Source organism: Mustela erminea, chromosome 11 (genome assembly GCF_009829155.1).
Source record: "Mustela erminea isolate mMusErm1 chromosome 11, mMusErm1.Pri, whole genome shotgun sequence".
In the NCBI taxonomy this organism is placed as follows: Eukaryota; Metazoa; Chordata; class Mammalia; order Carnivora; family Mustelidae; genus Mustela; species Mustela erminea.
Window position 1 is genome coordinate 69305137 of NC_045624.1, and position 24041 is coordinate 69329177.

General features: G+C 38.4%; 1 pseudogene; it reads left to right on the forward strand.

The window, feature by feature from the left end:
* Nucleotides 1–24041, forward strand: part of LOC116568769 — a 54520-nt pseudogene that overhangs the window by 15249 nt on the left and 15230 nt on the right.

Consider the following 24041-nt stretch of genomic DNA (forward strand, 5'->3'; position numbering starts at 1 on the left):
TACTCTGTACTGCTGAGTGAAAATGAATAACACTGGAGACTGCAGTTCTTTCTATTTATTCTTTTCTTGGATTTAAGAAATCTCATTTTTCTTCCAAAATAATCATTGCATCCAAACCTATTTCCTCTTTCAAAGAGGAGGCTTTTCTCTCTTCTGACAATGCTAACTCCTCCAACTTCCGCCTGCTTCTGTAGGACCATTCTGATTTCACTCCTCGACTGTTCCCCGAGGTAAACCTCATTTCATTGCCATACTTTGCAAAGAAGTAACCTGTTTCTCTTTCTTCTGCTTCATTCCCACCTCCTCACATAACAGCATTTTAACCTCTCTAGCCACTGTTCTTCATATTATGAATATATCATAACCACAGCCTCATCACTGAATTCACTGACATTTCCCCACCCTGAGTCCTTTTTTTTTTTTTTTTTTTAAAAAAAACTTCTGCCCAGTCTCCGACACTGCTGACCAAATCCTTCTTGGAATGTTTTGAGACTAAGCATGCTACACACCGAGTCCTCTCTATACCTCTCTTGCAATGTCTCCTTTATTCCCTTCATTAATTCTTACGTCCACCATTTTTCTTAACTATTTACCAAGTATCCACTGTTGGAAGGCATTGTGTTAGGTCCTAAATATAAAGATAAAGAAATAAGACATGCTCTTGCACAGCTCATAGAACAGAAAGGGAGGCAGAGGTGAGCAAACAGCTGTACTATGTTGAAATGTAATAGAAGACTCTGCTACAAGAAAACAAAGGATGAAGAGAACAGTTTTGCCCAGTTAGAGCAGGGAAGGACAACACAGATGTCGCCTATGTTGAATGACCAGGGTAAAAAGAAAAGAAATATCATTTCAAACATTGGGGGCAGTGGATGTAGAGACCTGGAGTCCAAGATCTGATCTGAAATCGAGTCTGACCACTTTGACAGTATTATCTGTGATTGATAATGTTGGAAAGGTAGATTGTGGCCAGACTCTTAAGAGCTCTGAATGCTGGAGAGTTTCAACTTTTTCACTAGAAACATGTGGGGTAAGATTTTTGAGCTGATGCATATGATCTTACGCAAGTTGCAAGAGACACTTGTCAACCTTGTGAGGGATGGATTAGAGCCTGAAGTTAGCTCGTTTTGATGGTCTACGAAGAGAAGGATTAAGACCTGAACCAGGATTGCTGCAGTGGGAATGGATACTATACATCTTGGGCAGACAAAATGGATAAAGGACAGTGTTGATTTGATATTGAAGACTGGAGATAGAGGAAAAATATAAAGACAACCCTAATGTTTCTGAAATGATTTTTAGATAATGTCATGCCTCTGTGATAACATTCCAATACTTTCTCACGCCTCATTTCAGTGTTTGAGATACAGTTTCTATATCAGTCAAAGTTCCTTTGGTTACAAGTGAAAGAAATCAACTCTGGCTAGCCAATCAAAGAAAAGAGAAAAGGATATTGCAAGGATACTGAGGCTATCTCACAGAATTCAAAAGAGATTTGAACAATTTAGCACCATAAAAGGCAGAAATAAAAGTAGGGATGGATGCCTGAAAATAAGGAAATCATGAATATTTTATCTAAGAGGTCTAATTTCCCACACCCTCTTGCCTCCAGTTTTCTCAGTTCACAGCTGTATACTCTTGGGATCTGATTGTGTCAGCCTGGATCAGTTGCTTCCCCAGCTTCATTCAACTGTGTCCATTGTGGCAAGGTCAGACTATACAGCTCAGGCCACTAGAGGCCACATCTTTATATGTCAAGGTCAATATCCAGAAAAAGGGGAGACTTTGTGAGCTGGGCAGACACCCTAAGAGAGGTGTCTTCTCTATGTTCTAAATTGTTTTGAGTTATGGATTCACTTGAGAATCTGATTAAAAAACAAACAAACAGGGGTGCCTGGGTGGCTCAGTGGGTTAAAGCCTCTGCCTTCGGCTCAGGTCACAGTCTCAGGGTCCTAGGATCGAGCCCCGCATCGGGCTCTTTGTGCTGCAGGGAGCCTGCTTCCTCCTCTCTCTCTGCCTGACTCTCTGCCTACTTGTGATCTCTGTCAAATAAATAAATAAAATCTCTAAAAACAAACAAACAAACAAACAAAAACAAAAAACTAATGGCTTTCTTCCCAGGAGGAAAAAAAGCACAATCACAATGATACAGAGGGAGTTAAACGGGCTCCTTGAAAATTATGCACAAACCCAGATTTTAAAACTTTGGCTGGCAGAACAAAGTCTACACTTCTTAGCCTGACTTTCCAAGGCCTTCATGATTTGATTTTTAAGAGCCTCTCACCAGCCAGGCATCCCACTCCTTTTCTCCTCAAGCACTCACAGTAAAAACAAATTATTTTTCCAACTCTGAACCTTTAATCATGTCATTTCTTCTTTCTATAAAGAATGCCCAAATCCTCTTATTGAAATCCTACTCATCCTTTAAGGGTCAAACTGAAAACCTGTCCCTCTTATGAGGTCTTCTTTGACGCATCCATCAACACAGGGACAACTCTCCCTCTTCGTGTCATATGTAATACTTGATACCCATTTCTCTCCCGACATTTATTACTTTCTTCCCTACACTGTCATTTCTATATGCTGTATTTCTGCTCTTAGATGCTAAGATTCCTGGAAATCGGACCAGGTGCCGTTCAGCTCTGTGCCTGCACTTCTAGTGTTCTCTGCAAGTGCAAGGCACTCAAGAAAAGCTTGTCAAATGAATGAAAGGCTACTTACTGGGAGAGAAAGGTCCCTGTATAATTTTATCCTGCTTGTATTTTTACAAGCTCTTCTTTTCAGAGGAACGACTTCTTTTCTTATTTTCCTTTTTATTATACTCATTTTCTTGGGCTTTATGTTTTATCTCTGCTTCCCTCTTGGCAAATCCCATCTCTCTCTCTCATTCTTTTTTCATTTTCCCTTGGAGATAAATTTTCCCCCTTCAGCTTTTTATTATTATTATTATTATTATTAATTTGAATGACTGTCTTGTTTTCATTTGCTTTTCAGCCCCCAGCCTTTACTCTGGCCTCATTATTTACCAGAGGGAAAATTCTGATCAAGTCAAGAAGCACCCTCCCTTCATTGAAATGCATTGTTTTCAGATTCACTCGTGGGAGCTAGAAATTCACAGAAGAGAAAACAGTGGCTGATATTTATATTTTAGGCAGCCACATGTACTTCATTCCCACTTCCCTCCATTATTTTCATTTTCTTACAAATAACAGACCTAGAAATCACTACGAAAATATTTAAATTAACTTTAGGTGAGAGAAAGATTCTCTTCTCTTTGTTTGAATTGCAAAATCACACTTACGGAATGGCCTGATAGGAATCCCTTCCTGTGCGGATGGTTTTCTGGATGGGATTGGACGACTGGGGGCTGGGGGAGGGTGGGGGGGTGCTTCCTATGTATGGAAGAACAGCATCCTCTACTGGTGAGAGGGCCTCTGACGCTTGAGAGGCCCGAGTGTGGAGAGCCAACAAAGCTCTGGAAAATTCTTGGCTGGCATATTCACTACAGATTGAGAATCAATACAAGATTTCTTATGCTCATCACTCATGATGTAACTGAAACTTATTTAACTTCATACCACTGAAGATCGGCAATAAATCTTCTCTTCCTTCTTTCCCTTCTCCAATAGGACTTTTCTAACTGTTAAGAATTACTCTTATTCTTAATTGCCTTGAAAATTCTTATTATGCAAAGTTTTTATTATGATTCCATAAAAATGTATGTTGGTTCAAATGGAGAACCTTGACATCATCATTACTGTCAAATATTTCATTAGAAACCAGCTCTGGTGGTGTTCTTGGGGTCTCTAGGTGGCTGCTTTTTTAGTGAGGCTGTCTTATACAATAAAAAGTCTTGCTGGTATTTATAAGCCCTTGGCCAGGGTCCACAACCAGCCATCATGAAATGAAATTTCCATCTGCAGCAAATATGTGTGAAAATGAATATATCTTGCGTTTCTTTTAAAAACGTGGTGCTTGACATTTTCTTCTATCTAATAAAGATCATGTTGGCTCAGTTTGTCCTCTTCTACCTTGGATGCCTAATGGTGAACTAATTCACTCCAAGTTACCAGCTTTCTTATGTGACTCATGGAATTTTTACAAAATGACATCTTTCTGGGATAGAAGGAAAAGTAAGGTGAGATAGAGTTCAAGACAAATAATCACTGGGCAAGTATGCTGATTTTTATAAGATTTATGAATTGCAAAATCTCACCCATCCATCTCCATAATTATTAGGCACATACACTTCATTGTTCTCCCAAAACTGACACGTCCCCTAGAGCTTGTAGGAATGGACATGAAAAGACAAGAGTGCTTCAGGAGCCTTTTCAATAAAAATGCCCCCCAGAAATTTCCATTTGTAGGTATTTTAATATGATCTTGATGGAGGGGTAGCTTCTTCCATTAGTGGGCTTCAAGGATTATGATCTATGATATTTTCTTTCTCTAGCCCGCTCGGAATTAAAGAAGGTCCCCATATCTTTTCAGGACATCCCCTAAATCTCAAATCAGTTTCAATGTAAGACATTGAGTTTTAAGAATGATTTCTTTTCCCCCCCTCAGGAGACCTAGAGCAGATCTGAACCAAGTCTGAATTTACCAAAATTTTTCTTTGCTCCAGAAGGCTAATCTCCAGTAATTAATATCCACATATATTCTTTTGCATTACAATCATAAGTATATTCACTTACAGTTCTATATTCTCATTTCTTTATGATGGAGTAATTAGCATTAAGCTATCCTTGAGGTTATTATGATTACAATGACTGTTATAATCATAGTTAGTCATAACTATAATTATCATCACAAATATAGTGGCTATTAAACTAAATTTTAATAACTCACTCTATTATTAATATAATTTTTATTGTTAACTTCATGTCCTCTTAGAAGCAGCATAATAATGAATAATTGACAGAGAAGTGGAAGTACAAATCACAAAGAACAGAACAAGAAATCCTATTTCCTATGTTAATGGATGAAGTACTAAAGTTTACTTACAAATTTGTAGTTTGAAAGGCAACACATTCTTCTCAATACTAATAGTACTATGAATGATGTTGCGTTTTCCAACTAGCTTCTACCTCCAAATCTCTTTAATCTATAATATAGCTTAATATAAAACTAATAGGACAAGCAAGAATTGAGGATCAGGGCAGAATTGAGGCATGCAGTGTAGGGGGGAGACAGTGGATTTTCTTTTCTTTCTTGAAAGCCAGGCTGATTACAGAGAATACCTAGTGATAATGAAGTTTTCTCTCACCTCCGGTCTTTGGCATGGTGCTTATACTACCTTCGATTAAGTCCTCTATGGTGGAACCCCACCTAAAAGGAATGCCAGGATGGTGGGAAAATGGCTATTTGATTACCACATGGGATCACTGCACATAGGAGATGAATATAAATGTTGTGAACCCTGCCCCCTACTCTTACATTTTGGCCTGAGTAGCTTGAATAATAGACTTTCCATTTACTGGACAAAGACAGTGATATGAGCAAGTTTGAGAGTGAAATCAAGAATTTGGATATATATACATGGGGGCATGATGTAGGTACATGGATATATATAGGTCTAATATACAGGAGAAAAGGTACATATTTGGGAGCTGCCAATGTCTAGAACCCACCTTAAATTCATTAGACAGAGTGAGAACTGTCTCCTAGGAACACTTGAATGTTGAAGAGAAAAACCTAGTGCATGAGACTGGAGAAGCAGCCAGTCAGAGGGAAGGAAACCCAAAAGACAGAGCTAAGTGAGGAAGCTTTTTCGGGAAGGAAGACAGTGCCCAACTGTGTCAATGCTGCTGATTTAGAATTTGCCTTTGGAGATTCCACTGTTGGTGAATTTACGGGGTCAAAAGCCTGACAGGAGTGAGTTGAAAGAGAGAAGAACTGGAGGGAGCAAATGTAGACAATTATTTCTAATGTCGTAGAGTATAGGGAAGCAGAGAACTCAGGAAGTGGCTAGAGGAGGTCAGAGGAGGGGATTACGGACATTGGGGAGGGTATGTGCTATGGTGAGTGCTGTGAAATGTGTAAGCCTGACGATTCACAGACCTGTACCCCTGGGGCAAATAATACATTATATGTTAATAAAAATAACTAATAAAGAAAGAGTAGGGGATCCTAACTTCGTTTTTATGATGATGCACTGACGAACAAGAGACAGAAACCCTGAAAACACATGTGAGAAAGAGGACCACTGCAGTAGTGGTGTCTGTCAACAGTTAAGAGAGGGGTTGGTCTTAGATAGGACCATTTATCCTTTGTAATGGGGACGAAAGTCAGAGGAATGGGCCCAGATGCTGATATCTTGATATATTGTGATAAAAAATGGTGGCCGTGGCCGTGCTTGTAGAAATTTGATTCTCACTGCCTGTTACTTTTTGCCCCCTGAATGAAATGTGAAGTCAGTTCAGTTGAGAGTGAGAGGGAGGGAGGAGGCCTAGAGACTTGAGGAAAACAGTAAGAATGAAATAGTGTAAGAATGAAATAGTGATCCAGGAAAAGGGAAGGAATTCTTCTTTTATTCTTCTATTGGTTTTTGTCGATCTTTTCCAAATGAACTCCCTTCACTGACCTTCCGGCAGGAGGTCTTCCTTAGAGAAAGGGCTTGAAAAACGTTGGCCTCATTAATTGACTAGAAGCTCTTTTCTTTATAGCCCTGGCCAAAGGGGTCATGCCTCAAGGCCATTTCAGAGACTTTAACTGATGAGACTACTCTCCCTTTTCAAATTTACCCACAACCCTTTCCATCTTTCTGTATTTTAAACTAGGAATTCAGCATACTTGCACATGAACCATATTCTACAAAAATATGTTTCTGTTGACATCAGATAAAAGTTGAGTTGTGAAATACATCTCTTTAGAGGATTAACCAAGCTTCCAAAAAGGCTCTTTGTTGTGGGATTTGCTACCAGATGGGAAACTCTAGGCTCTGGATGTTAACAGTATTCCAGTGATTGCAGAAAAATAGCTTCATTTTGTGTAAGCAAAATGAACATATATATGTAAAACACGATGACATTGTAAGTAGATATGCAAATAAGAGTGGAAAAACATGGTTAAATTGCTTATGGTTTAGAGAAATGGAAATGGAAAAAGATTGCTTGTTAATTAACTAGTACATACCTAGAAAATACTCTTTACTGCTTACTTTCCTCACATGGTTTGGGGTACTGTGCTGGCGTGTAAAAGAATATCTGATGCAGACCCAATTCTCAAAGACGCTGGTATTGAAGAGAAGCGATCCTTATTAAAGATTTCAAAAACTGCGAAGTGCAAGTAGGAAGACAAAACAAATCTTGTTTGGGCCAGATGTTTTAGGGAAGGCTTGCTGGAGGAGGCAATCCTTATACTTCAGAGAACTCATTTCTTTGTGTGTGATTCTGCTTTGAGGGCTTAGATAAAGTGGGGATGCTCTGGCTTTCAACTCCTATCATGCTGGGCTGGCTCTCCAGTTGATTTTCTATGTGTGTAAATCATGTCCCTTCAGCTAAAGTGTTTGTTATTCAACACAAAATGATAATCTACTAGGTTCCTTGGTGCTGTGGGTGCCTTGGTGAACAATTGCGGTATCTGCCATTGAGAAAATCATGGTGTAATGGACAAAGTCTGGTTCATACACTTCCTCTTTGGCTTTTAATGCACGCACAGTAGGGTGTTTTCACTCCTTGCTGACCCATATATTAATCTTTCTACCCTCCAAGAAAAAATGTCTTCCATAGAAGATACTGGCATGAAATATATATCCAATGAGGCTCCTGAGCAACTGCTCAGTGGGGAAAATTGAGGGATTGCATGGGGTATTTGTTTTGAGTTTAGTGTTTGAGCAGGAGGTGATCTTCTTTCCAAAATGGGCTTCATTTCCTCCTGCCACTGCAGAAGATGTTGACAGATCTTCCCATACAAGATTCCAGGCTCTCTAAAAAGGACAAGGGACAATGGCTGCATTTCCTTTAGCACATATTTATCAGTCATCTATGATGTGCTAGACACTAATTTAGACATGGAGGATGAACGAATGAATGACACAGGCAAAGACCCTACCTTCCAGAAGCTTATATTCTATTTGCATGAGACCAACAAAAAACAGATGAATAGATAAATATATGACATGTCATGCTGTGATTATTGCCATGAAGAAAAATAAAGATGCATAAAGCAGAATAAGGGGAACTGAGAGAAAGGAAAGGACAAGGCGCCTGTTTTAGTTTGGGCAGGCAGAGAAAACTCCTCTAATAATGTGAAATTTAAGCAGAGACCTGAAGAAAGCAAGGAAGTGTGGAGCATGCCGATAGTTGGAGAAACTCATTCCAGATGGAGGGAACAGCAGTTGACTTTGTGAGGCTCAGCGATTTAGGACGGTACAATGAACAAGTACAAAGGATGAGGCCCTGCAGAAGGCTGGCATGACAAGCCCTATATGTGGTACTCACAGAAACCAAAGACAGTTGGATCTAGAACGTTCTCCCTAGGCTACAAGTTCTCCCCAACTACAAGTTTCCTCCTGCCTCATGAAGAGAACCTGATCTCTTACAGAGTTCTGCCTTTGTCATTCTCAAAAAGCCCTATTGTCATTTTCATGAAGTCTTGTTGCTGTTATTACTCTCCTGCTTATAACCCTAGCACAGGTGCACTTGGAAATACATCACACTGCTTTTTTGACCCTCAGAGTCCTGGAGAATCTGGTTTCTACTTCTCACCTCAGTGGTTGGTCACCCCCTCCTTGTGCTTGGCCACGCTAGTCACATTTCCTCCATCATGGCAGTATCTTCTCTGCTTTAGCTCTTTTCTTTCTGTTGCTCCATTTGGACCCTCATCACCAAGCAGACTCTATAACTTACTTCTGCTTCAGGTCTCACTGTCAACATCACCTTCTCAGAAAGACCTTCTTGGACCACACCATTTGAGGTAGCCGTACTCCCTCTCAACAGCACTTTATTTTGTTCCTTCATAGCTCTTAATGTTCACAAAATCATGAATTATCTTACTTACTGGTTTATTAAACCTCAGGTCTGTGGGAGCAACCTGTCTATCAGTATTAGTATTTAGTAGTAACCTGATGACTTGTCAGGGTGCCCGCCATAAAGGAATATCCTTACATTAACTATAAATGTTGGTTACATGAGAGAATTCATATAGATACTCTGAGTTCTATTAATATAGACACTTATCTATTAATATAGATACTCTTGACCTTGCCTAAAGACTGCGGTCAAGATTCTGGGGGGTAAAAGTAGGCAAGCAGTATCCTTAAAGAATTTTACCTTACCAAGTCTTCTGTCTCGGTTCTACATTCTACCTTCCAGGTTTGATCCATTGACCCATTTCTATTCCAATGGAGAGGAATAATTTGGTTCAGAATATTTTTATTTTAATGTCTAACTCTAGTTTGTCTGAATGAATTAATGCAGACCCACTGTGGAATTGCTTGGGGGGAAAGGTACTGGCATCTTGAAGCTGTGAGACTCAGATTTTGTTTAAACGAAGCATTGTTCAGACTATTCATCATATGACAATATGAGAAATGATTGCTCCAGCCTCTGTTGTCAGGTGGCCTGATTCCTGATTCACTGAGCTATGGGGGTGAGGGGGTAGGCAAGGCTACACCTATGTGGAGAGAATTGAACTATGAATGCACTGGTTTCTCTGGAATCAGGTGAAAAAATGAACTCTGATTTTGTGTTTATTCAGGGGCTGAGAAAGAAGACAGCTATAACATAATCCCTTGGAGACAGACATTTGACTTGACGACTTTCTCACTTCTGTGAGCTGTGAAGTGGGGACTTCTCCCAGCCTGTCTCACTGCCCCAGGTCCTTCTCCCTTCCGTTCAGGGTGGGGTCAGTTGGCTGGCAGGTGCTGGGGCTTTCACCAGCAGGGGTGGGAGAGGAACAGAGCCCAGGAGAAGAGGGTGGTCCGCTTTAAAAGCATGTGAGAGGAAGTACATTGCGATTCATCTTTCAGTTATCCTATTGACAGGAAAAAATTGCTGCATTAGAAAATCACCTGTTCGTAAATACCAAGATGAATATAAAATAACTTATGGAGACAAGCAGAGCTTCTGTTTCGGTGCAGGCAAACAGCTATGCAGGGAACACAGATATCCTCAATTGTAGCTCTCTCTCACCTGCATATTATAATGATGAGAACAGCCAGTTAATCACCTCTAGGAAACAACTATAAGAACAAACAGTAATAGAAGACACACTGATTCTTTTTTTTTTTTTTCAAGTGAAAACTCTTCAGCTTCTTGTTACCTTTTCCAAATGGTGTTTAAGCTTAAAGTTTTGTCATTATCATAGCTCAATTTTGGTTAACCCTAGGGCCTTCCCTCCTCATCTATTGCTGTAGATTGTGTACTGTCTGATATAGTAGCCACTGGCCACGTATGGCTACTTAAATTTAAATTAATTAAAATTTAATAGAATTAAAAATTCATTTGCTTTTAACACTACCCCCATTTCAAGTGCACTATAGCCACAAATGGCTACTGGCTATTGTACTGAACAAGGCAGACATAGAATATTCCCACATCACTAAAAATTTTATTGGAATAACACTGCTTGAGAAATTAAAGGCATATGTTGGAAGGCAGTATAATCTAGAAGAGGTTTTCAATGTGTTTTGTGCATAGAAAACAATTTCTTGAACAAAGTTATGTATGAAATGTCAATATATACAAATGACCATACAGAGCTACTCTTGCTGAAGCTAGAGTGGGAGGTGTTAGATCCCTACTCATTTGCCACTTCCATCCCCACCCTAATATCTGGCAGATGACCCCAGAGCACAGGCTGAAAACCATTAGTACAGAATGTCATCCTGGAAGTGAGCTGACCTGAATTTGAATTTTGGCTCTTTTCTTACCGGCTTTGTGAACTTGGCAGTTCTTGGAAATTTCTGAGAGTTCAATGTTCTTGTCTATAACATATACCAATGATCTCAGAAGGCTGTGAGGGCAGGTTTAGTTTTCTTATTTCTCAGATGGGGAACTGCATCTTGGCAAGGCTACATGCCTGCCAGGCAGCCACTCTGCCAGGGAAGGCCAGACCCTGACCAAACCCACTCCTTTCTCACAGCTATTTTACTCTATTGCTCTACAATTTCCTCGTCAAATTGAACGTTTTCAAGCCAAACCACTTTTTAAAAACCAGCTGTCTAGATGTCACTTGCGATTTTTTTTTTTTTTTAATTTCTTGGATCAATGTGGGTGAGTACTTCCAAAGCATTTAAACAGAAGTTGCCACCCTTGAACTAGCAAACCGTGTTTGAGTCAGATCTCCTCTGATATGCTCCCTGCTTCTTTATATGCTTCATGCTCCTCTCTGCAGAAGGTGGAAAGTAAAACTGATGGTCAAACAAAACTCCCTAATTACTAAAAAGAGAAGGGTTATTTTTCAAAAATCCTCATTTTCAGTGGTGGAATTAGAAACCAACCTGAACGTGTGTTTGGAAAAGAGGCTCCTATTTCATAAGGCTGAGCACAAACACAGCTTGCCTGTGACCTCAATCACCCCTAACAACAGATATCCACGCGGAGAAAGTTTTGACAGGTGCAACATAAAGTTGGATGGTTTTCAATACTGAAGTGACTATTACATGATTTTAGTGTAGGATATCCAGGAATTGCAGGAACTTTATGATTATCAGTAAATCTGGGTAGTAACTGAGACACTGACGGACTGCCTTTTGATACCCTCTAGTTCCTCCTTCCCCTGGTGAAAAATCTCTATCCTAAAGTGAACTTGGATACTTTTGTCACTGGAAAAGTGCAACTTGCTGGCAGGAAGCTCTTGGTGGAGCCTGAAAATGGCACGCGAGAAGAAGCCAGTAGGCTGGGCTTATTCTTATTTTCAGTGTGGGACTTCGGACAAGACTTTCAACATCTCAGTCATTCAGTTACCTCTTCTGTACTTTGAGGACATTGGTGGAAGTGATTGCTCAGCTCTGTCACTTACCATCTTGTCCTTTTGTTATAATCAAATTAGCTCACTGTTAGTAGAAAATAGTAAATAGTAAAGAAATACTTCTCTGTTGGAGCTGGTATCTTCACACTTCCTGTGTTTCTCCTAGGCCTGTGTGCAAGTATTTTTGAGGTTCTTAGACCTGTTTCTGAGGACAGACCCAAGCAAAAATGTGTGTGGGGAAAAAAGATAGCAGGAGTAGCCAAAACATCCCGAGAACAAGGAGTCAGAGAGATGCCTATGTCGCTCTTAGTGCTCCTGTATTGCATAACCACCACTCTGCTCAGACCTCATACTATCTTTTTTTTTTTTTTTTTTAAGATTATTTATTTATTTATTTGACAGAGAGAGTGAGAGAGAGAGAGCATGAGAGGGGAGAAGTTCAGAGGGGGAAGCAGACTCCTGGCAGAGCTGGGAGTCTGATGTGGGACTCGATCTCAGGACTCCAGGATCGTGACCTGAGTTGAAGGCAGTGGCTTAACCAACTGAGCCACCCAGGCGCCCCGCAGACCTCAAACTATCTTTGAGCCAGATGGAGAGAGCAGAGGCAAAGTGAACTCATCCTCCTACTTCTGTGCTCCTAAGTACAACTGATTTTGTACTCGACTTCTGGATACCTTTCCTATATTACAACTCTGGTTATAAAACTCTTCTCTTCCAAACCTTCAGCAATTCCCCTGTGACCACAAAATGAAACTTTAACTGTGTTGTATACATTTAACATGCATTCTACTTTACTTACACTTTAAATGCCTAGAATTCTTTGGCTTTCCTCGGTGTGTAAAAAGTCTGTATTCCTTGCCACAGCTCATCTCTCCAAGTCATCAAGAAGAGGAGGCTAGAATTATCTTCCTTAATTTGATCCAATGCTCCTTCCTCTATACCCTCAGCCTCCAGACAATAACTATTTTTGAATCAATGAAATAAGTATCAGTTTTTAACACCTTAGTATGAAATACTTTATTAAATTATCTAGCCTGGCCCCAAAGTGTCACAGGATAGGAGATGGGGCAGGAGTCTTTGATAGGGCAGTGCCAAGAAGGGTATGGCCAGCAAGACACTGGGTGGATGGATCCTGTGTGCCCTAGGTATGTGCGGAGAGTTGGGGGACAGGACACAGCACTCAATGTGAGTAGAACAGTACCATAAGGAAAGAAGGGAAGCTATCTTTCATTAAGCAATATTTCTCCTATGTGGAACACTGCTTGCCCAAGACATTTTAAATCGTTACTTTGCTGAGTACAGCTATAAAAGGGAATTTCTAGGCAGAGAAGCAGAAGAATTGGGGAAAAGTCTTTCCAATCACGTACAGACAATTTTGATGCAGTGTCATCTCCTGGGGTCTTTAAAGAAAAAAATTGTTTGTTTTCATGATTAAAATCAAATGAGTCTTTATTTCGGGTTTTCAGAAGCTTATGTTGGTTCAAATTCTAGAAAGAAAAGAGAACTAGAACTTCCCCAGGACTGAGCACAGAAATGGGTGCATGCAGTTTCAAGTCACGCTGGGAAAATATTGGGGAAGTTTACTCTTCTAAATCTTAAGGATTGTTTAACTTCTTTTCCTATCGCCTGGCTATGTAGATGTTATGGATTATATGGAAGGTTTTTTTTTTTTTTAAGATGTATTTATTTATTTTAGAGAGAGAGAAAGAACACGACTGGGAGAGACAGAGAATCGCAAGTGGACTCTGCACTGAGTGCACCCTGATCTGATGCAGGGCTTGATCCTACATCCCCAAGATTATGACCTGAGCCAAAACCAAGAGTTGGATGCTTAACCAACTGTGCCACCCAGGCAACCTGAAGGTTATTCTGATTGAACCTTGTAGAGTCCTTTCCAATAGATTAACAGTTAAGCGCAAGTGCTTTACAATGTTTTCTGGACCGTTGATGAAGGAAGAGAAAGATACCTCCTGGTGTAGATGGAAGGAGTATATACTTTTTAAGTCTTTGTTTTCTCTGTCATGAGGACTACTCCGACATAAAAACAAGGACCTCTTCATATTGTGAATTAGGGAACTTGGGCTTCATAATACAAGCAAAACAAAAACCAAAATTCTATCACCAACAAATTGCCCTATCAGTGGATGGCACCATTATCCACATCCTTTGATAAGTGATGGGGTTCAGGGTAGTTTACCCCAGAATTGCCACTTTGCCATGTGGATTATTTTGAGCTGAAGATGATTAAGGCCCAAGATACTTAAGAAGAGTTTTTTGTTTTTTGTTTTTTGTTTTTTGTTTTTTAATCTCCCCATTAACTGCCTGGAAGAATTTAGATTAAAGAGCCTGTATCAGGAAGAGAACTAAGACCAGAGTTGTTTTTTTTTTTTTTTAACATGAGAAAGTCTTCTCACTTGGCACAGCAAACATTTGTTAACCAGACATTTATTCTTCCCATCTTCCTGTGAATTGTCTTCCTCTTATTTGAGTCCTAGACTTTCCACCCCCTTCTGCTTAGCTCAAGATGCCATATAAATCTCAATTGCCTATCAGGAAACCTCTCATGTCTTTGTGGAGCTCGAGTCCATATGTAATTAAATTGGCTTTTCTCTCATTAACCTGTTTTATAAAAATTTAATTATTAGGTCAAGCCAAAGAACCTAGAAGAGAAGAAGGGGAAAGTTTTCTTCCCCTATATCCTCAGGACAATATTAATAATAATGCTAAATTTAGTGAAATTTGGTGAAAGTGACTATTTTGGGGTTCTTTTTTAAAAAGATTTATTCATTTGAAAGAAAGTGTGTATGTGTGCATGAATGTACACAGGTGAGGGTAAGTTGGGGAAGCACAGAAGGAGAAGGAGACAAAAAGATGCCATACTGAGTAGGGATCCTGATGTGGGACTCGATCCCTGGACCCCAAGATCATGACCTGAGCTGAAACCAAGAGTCAGATGCTTAACTGACTGAGCCACCCAGGCACCCACCCTGATCTGTGGCTCTTTATAAACTATTCTTCCCCTTTAGCTTGTTTTTAGGTCACAGTGATCATGCAGAGCTTTAAATTATTCCCAGTAGTAGTGGTAGTGTAGTTATAGTGGTGTTAGTACTGATAGCAATAACTACTCTCATACTTGTGCTGCTGTGATTCTACTAAACCTACCATTGCTACTTCCCTCCAGTGCTAGTTTCGTTATGTCATTAACTGTGATGGTATAGTATATCAGGGAGTTTAGATACACGCATCTAATGCTTACAATCATTCTGTAAGGTGAGTACTGTAACTCTCATTTTATAAAAGAAGGAACCAAAGCTCAGGAAAGTTTATGTACCCAAACTGGTGAGATTCTAAAGTGAAATTTGATTTTAGATGCATCTGTCTCCAAAGCCCACATTTCTGTATCATTCTTCGTCCCTCATTTGCTGCTCACAGTACGGCCATAGCTCCATAATCCCTACCTATATAGAATATACATTAAGATATGCACAGCCCAGGGAGTGTGAACTTCAAAGAGCTATGCAGGAAGTCCAGATGGTTGCCCAAAAATGGTCTGTTTCCTTTGTGTTCACTGACTCTGGCTTGTCTCAAATGCTTCAAAGTTATCTTAATGTCATTTCAAAGGCAATTGAGGGAGCATCCATGGAGATAAATTGCGTCTGCAGCCTGTTGCTGAATGCATATTAAGTTCTATTCATGGATTTCCTAGCAACCGGAGCCCGATGACGCACGGAGTCAGTGAGCTTGCGTTATACTCATCTAGAGAAATTAAATCACTTGGATTTTATTATTAATATTTTTAGAAAGCCTCACTAGATTAGCTGTTTGAAACACGTTGTTATCTGAGTTACTATCAGCAGCTGGTTCCAGTCACATCGGAAGTCACTGAGGACTCTGTAATTTTCACAAACGCTCCAGTGAGAGATTATCTCCATTTTAATATTTTTGACAATTAGGGATTTAGTTGGGGAAAGAAGGAAATTAAAAAGAGAAAGGTTGGTCTAGCAGTTTGTGATCTTGGTAAAGTTCTCAAACTTGAGACACACCTATTAGAAATAAGCAGTAGGCATCCTGGGGAGAAGAGACAGGAAGGCTAGGTAGTCGGGCTCATTTGCATAAAAGGGAGGTATTGAAACCAAAGAACGTTAACAAATCTGGCTCTCTACAAGACATTCTATAAGGTTAAAGGCAGAATATTTTCACATAGGGTTCACTGAATACACTGTTTTACAGATTCAAAGAACATTCGAATTTGTTTTTCACATTTCTAAACAGCCTGGAGTGGTAAGGGCTTCTCACAAATATTCCTCAAGAAAATTAATTTGTGCTCCTTGGACATAAAAATCAAATATATATGTGATCTGCTATAGTAGTGTGAGCATGGCATGGAAAGGCAGGGGTAGGGTAGATACATAAATGAGTATGATATATTTTAAAGCAGTCAATATAGATAAGATACTTATCTTATAGATATAGATAAGATAAGATACTTAGCCCAATGATTCTACTTTGCTTAGATCTTTTTTTTTTAAACTAAGATGACTTTTAGAGCAGTTTTAGGTTCACAGCAATACTGAGGGGAAGGTTCAGAGATTTCCCATATATCACAAATTTCCCCCACATGCACATAGCCTCCCCCATTATAAGCATCCCCCACCAGAGTGGTATCTGTTGTTATGATTAATGAACTTACAATGATGCATGATAACCACCCAAAGTCCATAGTTCACATTATGCACCATTATATAGGTTTGGACAAATGTATATTGACATGTATCCATCATTATGGTATCATACAGAGTATTTCACTGCCTTGAAGATCCTCTGTGCTCAGCCTATTCATCCCAACCCACTTTCCAAACTGATCTTTTTACTGATCTTTTACTGATCTTTTTACTGTTTCCATGGTTCCGCCTTTTTCAGAATGTCATATAGTTATGCTCACACAGTATTACCTAACCTTTTAGATTGGCCTCTTTCACTTAGTACTATGTATTTAAGGCCCTTCTACATCTCTTCACAGCGTGATAGTCCATTTCTTTTTAGTGCTAAGTAATATCCCATTGTCTGGGTGTACCATAGTTTATCCCTTTCCCTACTGAAGTACATCTTTTTTTTTTTTAAATTATTATTATTTTTTTAAGATTTTATTTATTTATTTGACAGAGAGAGGAGAGAGATCACAAGTAGGCAGAGAGGCAGGCAGAGAGAGGAGGAAGCAGGCTCTCTGCTGAGCAGAGAGCCCGATGCGGGACTCGATCCCAGGACCCTGAGATCATGACCTGAGCTGAAGGCAGCAGCTTAACCCACTGAGCCACCCAGGCGCCCCTGAAGTACATCTTGGTTGTTTTCAAGTTTGGAAATTATAAATAAAGCTGCCATAAAAATCTGTGTTTAAGTTTTTGTGTAGATATTTGTTCCTTTCAATAAACACCAAGGAGTGTGATTGTTAGATATTATTAGAGTATGTTTAGTTTTCTAAGAGACTGCCAAACTGTCTTCCAAAGTGGCTGTACCGTTTTGCATTTCTGCCAACAAGGAACGAGAGGTCCTCTGGTCCCAAGTCCTCATCAGCATTTGGTGTTGTCAGTGTTCCAGATTTTGGCCATTCTAATAGGTATATTGTAGTAGCTCATTGTTGTTTGACTGTGCATTTCCTGGATGACATAAGTGGTGGACCATCTTTCCATTATGCTTATTTGCCATCTGTATATCTCATCTGATGAGGTGTCTGTTAAGGTCTTTGGCCCATTTTTTAAGCACGTTGTTTGTTTTCTTATTCTGAGTTTAAAAGTCCTGTGTATATTTTACATAATAACCCTTGATAAAAGTAAGGCATAGTGCAAACCAGAATCAACAAAGGCACAGATATAAATTCTTCAGGATAATCTTTGATTTTGACTTGTGCCCCAACACATTTTGAGTTCAGATCATGTCTGACTGAGTGTGCCAGATATATGGACTGATGCTGTGTGTAAGAGCTGAAGCCATTATTCATTAAAGCTTCTCACTCATAGTGTCGAGGGTGTGAGCTGCCCTCTGCCTAAGTTCCCTCGCTACCACGTTTAGAAGCCTGGTGAGCCCAAAAGGTTTCTTCAGAAGAGTGACCAATAAAATGTGCCCCAGAGAGCATCCACTAGGGCTACCATTATTGTGACAGGCTATCACAGAGCTTACTCTGCTCTTAATGAGAACGATTCCAATTCTACATGTCACTTTTCCAGGTGATTTAAGTTCTACAAATGCAAAAATTTGGAAACCACTTCATTATAGCTGGTACCCATGGCTCATTCTCTCTTTTTGAAGAGTTTGGAATGAACGCTTGCTTGTTTAAAGAAATCAACAGTTTTCAGACTTTCAAACACTTCTGTCCTCTCCAGAATCACTGATTATGCATGGATTTCATTTCAGGGTTAGTATAACATTTCATATTAATGGCCACCTGTTGCCAGATGGGGAAAGCAATGATGGTGCCCAGTGAAGTATGCCCTCACCAGTGAAGCACATGGCTCACAGGACTGCTTTGGGAAAACAGACCTCCGAGTGTTTGCAGCAAAAATTAATTATTTTGGAATGAATCTGCCAGTTTTCCTCCAAGTGACTAAATGTCAATTAACTTAAAATAACTTTTCCTATGGACTTTGATATTAATGCAAATCCATATATATGTTTGTGTGTGTGTAAAATTAGATATATTGAGATTTATATTTGATTGTTATATATTTACATATACATATATGTGTGTATATATATACATATATGTATATATATATATATATTTTTTAATTTTTTGTTGTTGTTTTTTTGAGTCTACAACTATCAAGAATATTGGCCCCTTTCTGGCCATGTGCCAATTCAAAGGGACTTAAAAAAAAAAACTCAGTGAGAGATTGATCTCACATAAATTGTAATTCTGGATCTGAGCCATTATAGGGGTTATCTTTACAGCTGTCCTGTGGCTTTTATTTGACAGTATGTATGGGAATAACTGAAATCATGATGCATTGCTGAAAGAAGGGAATCTAGGAGATGGAGTCCAGGTGGTCTTGCTGATGGCAAGAGAAACTTGACCAGCCTTTGCTAGTCAAAGCTGATGAAAAACACTAGGGGAAGTGGTGAAATCCAGTGTTTATTTGGCTTCTAAAATATACCCAGACTTTTTGGAAAATATTTCTCAGTTTCAAAAAATCCTTTAGAATTAACTCAGAACTTCAGATCTTAATCTAGACTATACAAAATTCATTGTTGTTGCTTCTCTTTATATGTAGTACTACCATTCATTTGAATATATTGGTTGTTTTATAATTTCCATTCTCTAATTTTCATATCGTTGACACACTGAAATGATTTCATTCCTTGTTTTAGTTTGTGAATACACAGAATTATGTGTTCTTAAAAAATTGTCAAGCGACTAATTTAATTAAACATCTAATATTCACACACTGCTATTCTTTTACATCACTAATTCCTTCGATAATCTTTGATAATCTCTACATCTCTATTTAAAATTATAATTAGGTTCTTGTGTTTTGCCATTTTCACCTTATGTTAGTTTTTATATCTCTATGAATCATTATGACCCAAACATATAAGATTAAAATACCTATAAAGTATATGCTCAGGTTAATAAATCTTATTTGCTCAGTCATAATAAGGTTTTCTTAAAATGAGGATTAAATGGTAATATTTATATAGGGCTTAGTACTTTATCTCTCACAGTAGTGCTAAATAAACATATATTAATAGATAAACTGCCTTATTATTAATTTTTGTTGTTTAGTATTTTTATATTATAAATAGAATTTCACTGTCTTTAAATATTAACATTAAAGTAAATATTCTAGAGTATTTCCTTGGGTTACAATTCCCCCCAAAGAAATACCAGGCAACAGACTCTGGTTGTTTTGACAGTTTTTGCTGTGCATGTTGTCTAATTTATCATAAATTCATTGTGCAATTAGTAATGTTCCTGTTCACAGTCCCATCAACTGTGGATTTTATAATATTTTATTTTATTTTACTCATCAGGCATGTTTTTGGACTACTAAGGAATTTTTCTCAAAGCATGGGAGATGAAGCTTCTGAATGAGAATCACTAGGGATGCTTGTTAAAAATTTCAGAAATCTAGCTTTCTTGCAGATCTTCTCAAAGTGTTTCTTGAGATGGGATCTGGAAATCCCCATGCTGAACAAACTTTCAAAGCACTCTAAAGCTTCAGAACTACTGCCTTATAATTATTTTAATTTGTATTTCTTTAATGAGAGTAAGGCTTAGCATAATATCCTAGACCTATAGGTACTGTAGGCAGCTGGCAAGTTTTCATAGTAGTAAACAAATCTCTCAAATCCTGCTCCTGCTCCATGATTTGTTGGCTGTGGTCTGATGCATAGCTTTGAAGAGGACTGGATGTTAAAGAAATTCAAGTGCTAATATTTTAGGGAACACACAGATTGCAGTTGCACCTGCTGTGCTGCTACAGACCACCTCTTATTAGGACACCCACCTAAGCTGATGTTGAAAAATGAAATGGATGGTGTGGTCATGAGTTTAAAAGAACTGATTGGCTGTACCTTGGCAGAAGGAATAGTTTCCTGGGAAAGAAACAGGAACCCAATATTTTAGATAAATAAAATAACTAAGACAATGGAATTAACAAAAGTCTTCTCATATTTTTATGAACAATGGTATATTGTAACCCACTCAGTCCATTTCAGTTTGCTTACCTCTAAAATTTACTCTGTGCCTGAAACATCTCCTTCATTTTTTGTTAATAAGAGATCAATTGAAAAAAAGAAAAAAAGAAGAAAAAGAAAAAGTATAGAAGGACGGAAGAATAAGTGTGTGTGTGTGTGGGCAGGGTTGTGTGTGTCAGAAATAAAATTTAGCATTAAGAAGTAGATTATCAGTGGACTCAGAAAAATGCTTAATGACTTCAAGGGATATAGATGAGTGAGTTATAAAAATCAATATATTATGCAACTCTATGGTAGGCACAGATAAAAAGTAGTGCTTTGCTTTCATATCTCATACAATCTTTCTCCCAAAATGTGTCCAGATAACAAACGTGTAGCGTTAAACCAAAACTGAATTAGACAGACATAGAGTAATAAACTACTGTTCCCAGCCTCTACAATCAAGAGGGAAGTGTGTTTATTTAGAAGCCTTTTTCAGGAGGCCATTTTGAGAAAAGAGATTAAATTATGGAACAAGAATTAAGGATTTTTTTTTTCCTTTGCCTTTTCTAAGTAGAGCTTCACACAGAGAATCCAAGGGAATTAGCTTTTCTTCAACATTTAGTGTGGACAGGCACTGGGGTAGAGGCTTTAGTATATATTTTCTCCCTTAATTTTCTCAAAAAATTGTTGAACAAGCAATAGCTCCCATATTTATAGCTTCCAAACAAGGTATAGAATCGGAGGTATTAGAGAACTGTGCACCTGTAGAAAGACACTTAACTCAATCCATTAGTCTGACCCTTAGAGCTTTTAATGTATTTTCAATTCCTTACTATATCCCCCATCTGAATGAGTTTTCATGTCCTTTCATGACCAGAAACTGCTGTTATCACTAACGTGTGGAGTGGGTGTGTGTTCACGTGCCTGTGTTTTTGTCCATAATGGATATTAATATGTTCATTTTGGGACAATTTTTCATCAATATCGTTATATCTAATTAAAACTTTTCTACCAGGTCATTTTAGTGAGTCTATTGTATTCCTCTACAGGTACCATAACTTATTTAACCAGGAGAATTTTAAATATAGAATCAGTTGAAACTCAGTAGAAAAGTATATTTCTAAACAGGGCACAGGCATCTCTTGGTCTGAATCTGTGTCCTCCACCAGTGACTTTTGCTAGGCTAGGGACTGGTCACACAGCATTTCAGTTTACCCATTTCTAAAACACCTGTTGGCTACTCATCTCCCTTAGAGAGATATGGTAATGTTTTATAGCCATATTCTCAAGCAAGAGATAAAAATTCAGATTGTATAAATAACAGTGATTTAAGCTGATACAATTTTAGACAAGAATTGATTTGAAAAATGATCTAGACTACCATCTTATTTTCTAGACAAGATGACAGAGGCCCAGGATACTTATGCTCCTTGTCTAGCGTTAGGATGGTGGAACTAAGATTAGAACCTGGTTCTCAAACTTCATTTTGATACTCATTACACTTTGTTCCTACAGTTTTCCCAAGAGATTCCTTTTTTTTTGGACAGTAAAATAGTAACATTTGTTCCTAGCATTTGTATTATATTTTCAAGCTCACTATCTTCTCTGATTGAATTTTTTTTACTCCTCTAAGGTAAACCTCATGACCCCCGTTTTTTCCACCATGGATTAAGGTAAAGAGGGATAAGAAACTAGGTCGAGGCAACACAGATAGTTAGAGGTGGGGCAACTCATGCACGTAACATCTGTGATGCTGATACTATGCTAAGTCTTATGTGCATTACCTTGTTGTTTCCTCACTTCAGTGAGGCACTGTTACCAGCCCCATCTTACAGAGGAGGAAAAGAAATTTAGTGAAGTGTGGTCACTCACTAGGATGCGACGTAACTGGGATCTGAATCTATGTTGCCTGATTGCAAAGCCCATACTCTTAATAGCTTTCTCGTGTTGCATTTATATGTTAGTCAGTCTTTTCATTCAGTCCTTTATTTACTCACCAAACAATTGCAAAGGTTCATTTTGTGCCAGTTTCCATGCCAGGTGCTAAGAAGAAAAACAACAACACATAAGACATGGTCCAGGGCCCAGGAGAGAGAATTTGCTATGTAAAAATATAATGCTATATTATTTAGAGTTTATAGGTCATTTAGGACCTATAGTTTATAGGTCATTCATATAGGTTTATATTTACATTTTATATAAATTTATATATATTTATAGTTTATAGGTCATTTAGGACCTATAGTTTATAGGTCATTTATAGGTCATTCATATAGGTTTATAGGTCATTTATAGAAAAATGACTAAGGTCCAGGAGGTAGGGGCAATTTAATTTGTACCACTTTCCTTATTGAATGCCCTTTTCAGAAATCTATGACTCATAAAGGATGAGTTTAAGTGAGTCTGAAGAAACAAGCTTTGACCCCCAAGTTGAAGTCTGGTCACTATGGTTGACTCAGTGACTAATCTGGTAAATGATCACGATATTTTAATAGCCTGGCCTACATCAAGTTAGTTTATGAAAAGGAGGTGAGACTCCTGACATGTTACCTGTGACACTGGTAAAGATTAATAATGACGATGACCAGGAAACATTTGCTAAATGTTTAAAGGCCTAAAACACAGTCTTAATCATCTCATTAATTATGGACTAAATATAATTTCGATTTTAAATTAAAATTTTTGGCACATGGTTGTTATAATAAAATACCATAGACTGGGAGGCACAAACAACAGACATTTATTTTCTCATGATTCTGGAGGCTGGAAAGTCCAAGATCAAGGTTCAGGCTGGTTTGATCCTGGTTCTAATAGAGTTCTCTTCGTGGCTTGCAGGTGGCAGCCTACTTGCTGTGTCCCTCTTTACATGATATAGAGAGAGGTATCTTTCTCTCCTCTTCTTATAAAGCCACTAATTCCATAATGAAGGTCCTACCTTCATGACTTTATCTAACCCTAACTGCCTCTCAAAGGTCCCGCTTCCAAATGTCATCACACTGGGGGTTAGGGTTTGGACATACAAATTTTGAGGGAATACAGTTTAATCTGCAACAGTGGGATTGCACAATCAACAGTATGAAACGAATAATATCAGCATTTAAATTATTATTCACTTTTAAGCCTGAGGAAACTACATTATCTTCCATGTATATGTCTTGCACCTTTAAGTATTCTTATTTTCACTATGATATTTCACTGTGATATAACTGAAAAATTCAGTTATTTGCTTAGGAGCTAAAATGAGTGACATGGAGAAACTGGCAACAATAAAAAAGTAAGGAATCATGCCCCTTTGATTTGAGTTGCAAATGAGAAATTTCTGCTCAAAGCCTTGGAAACAAATTAAGAATTAGCATAAAAAGTTAAATACCGAAGTCATGCCTTAAAGCCGCTAGTAACACTCAAAAATGTTGGTCTAATTTTGGGATATGTTTGCGGCTAGAGTTAATATTTCA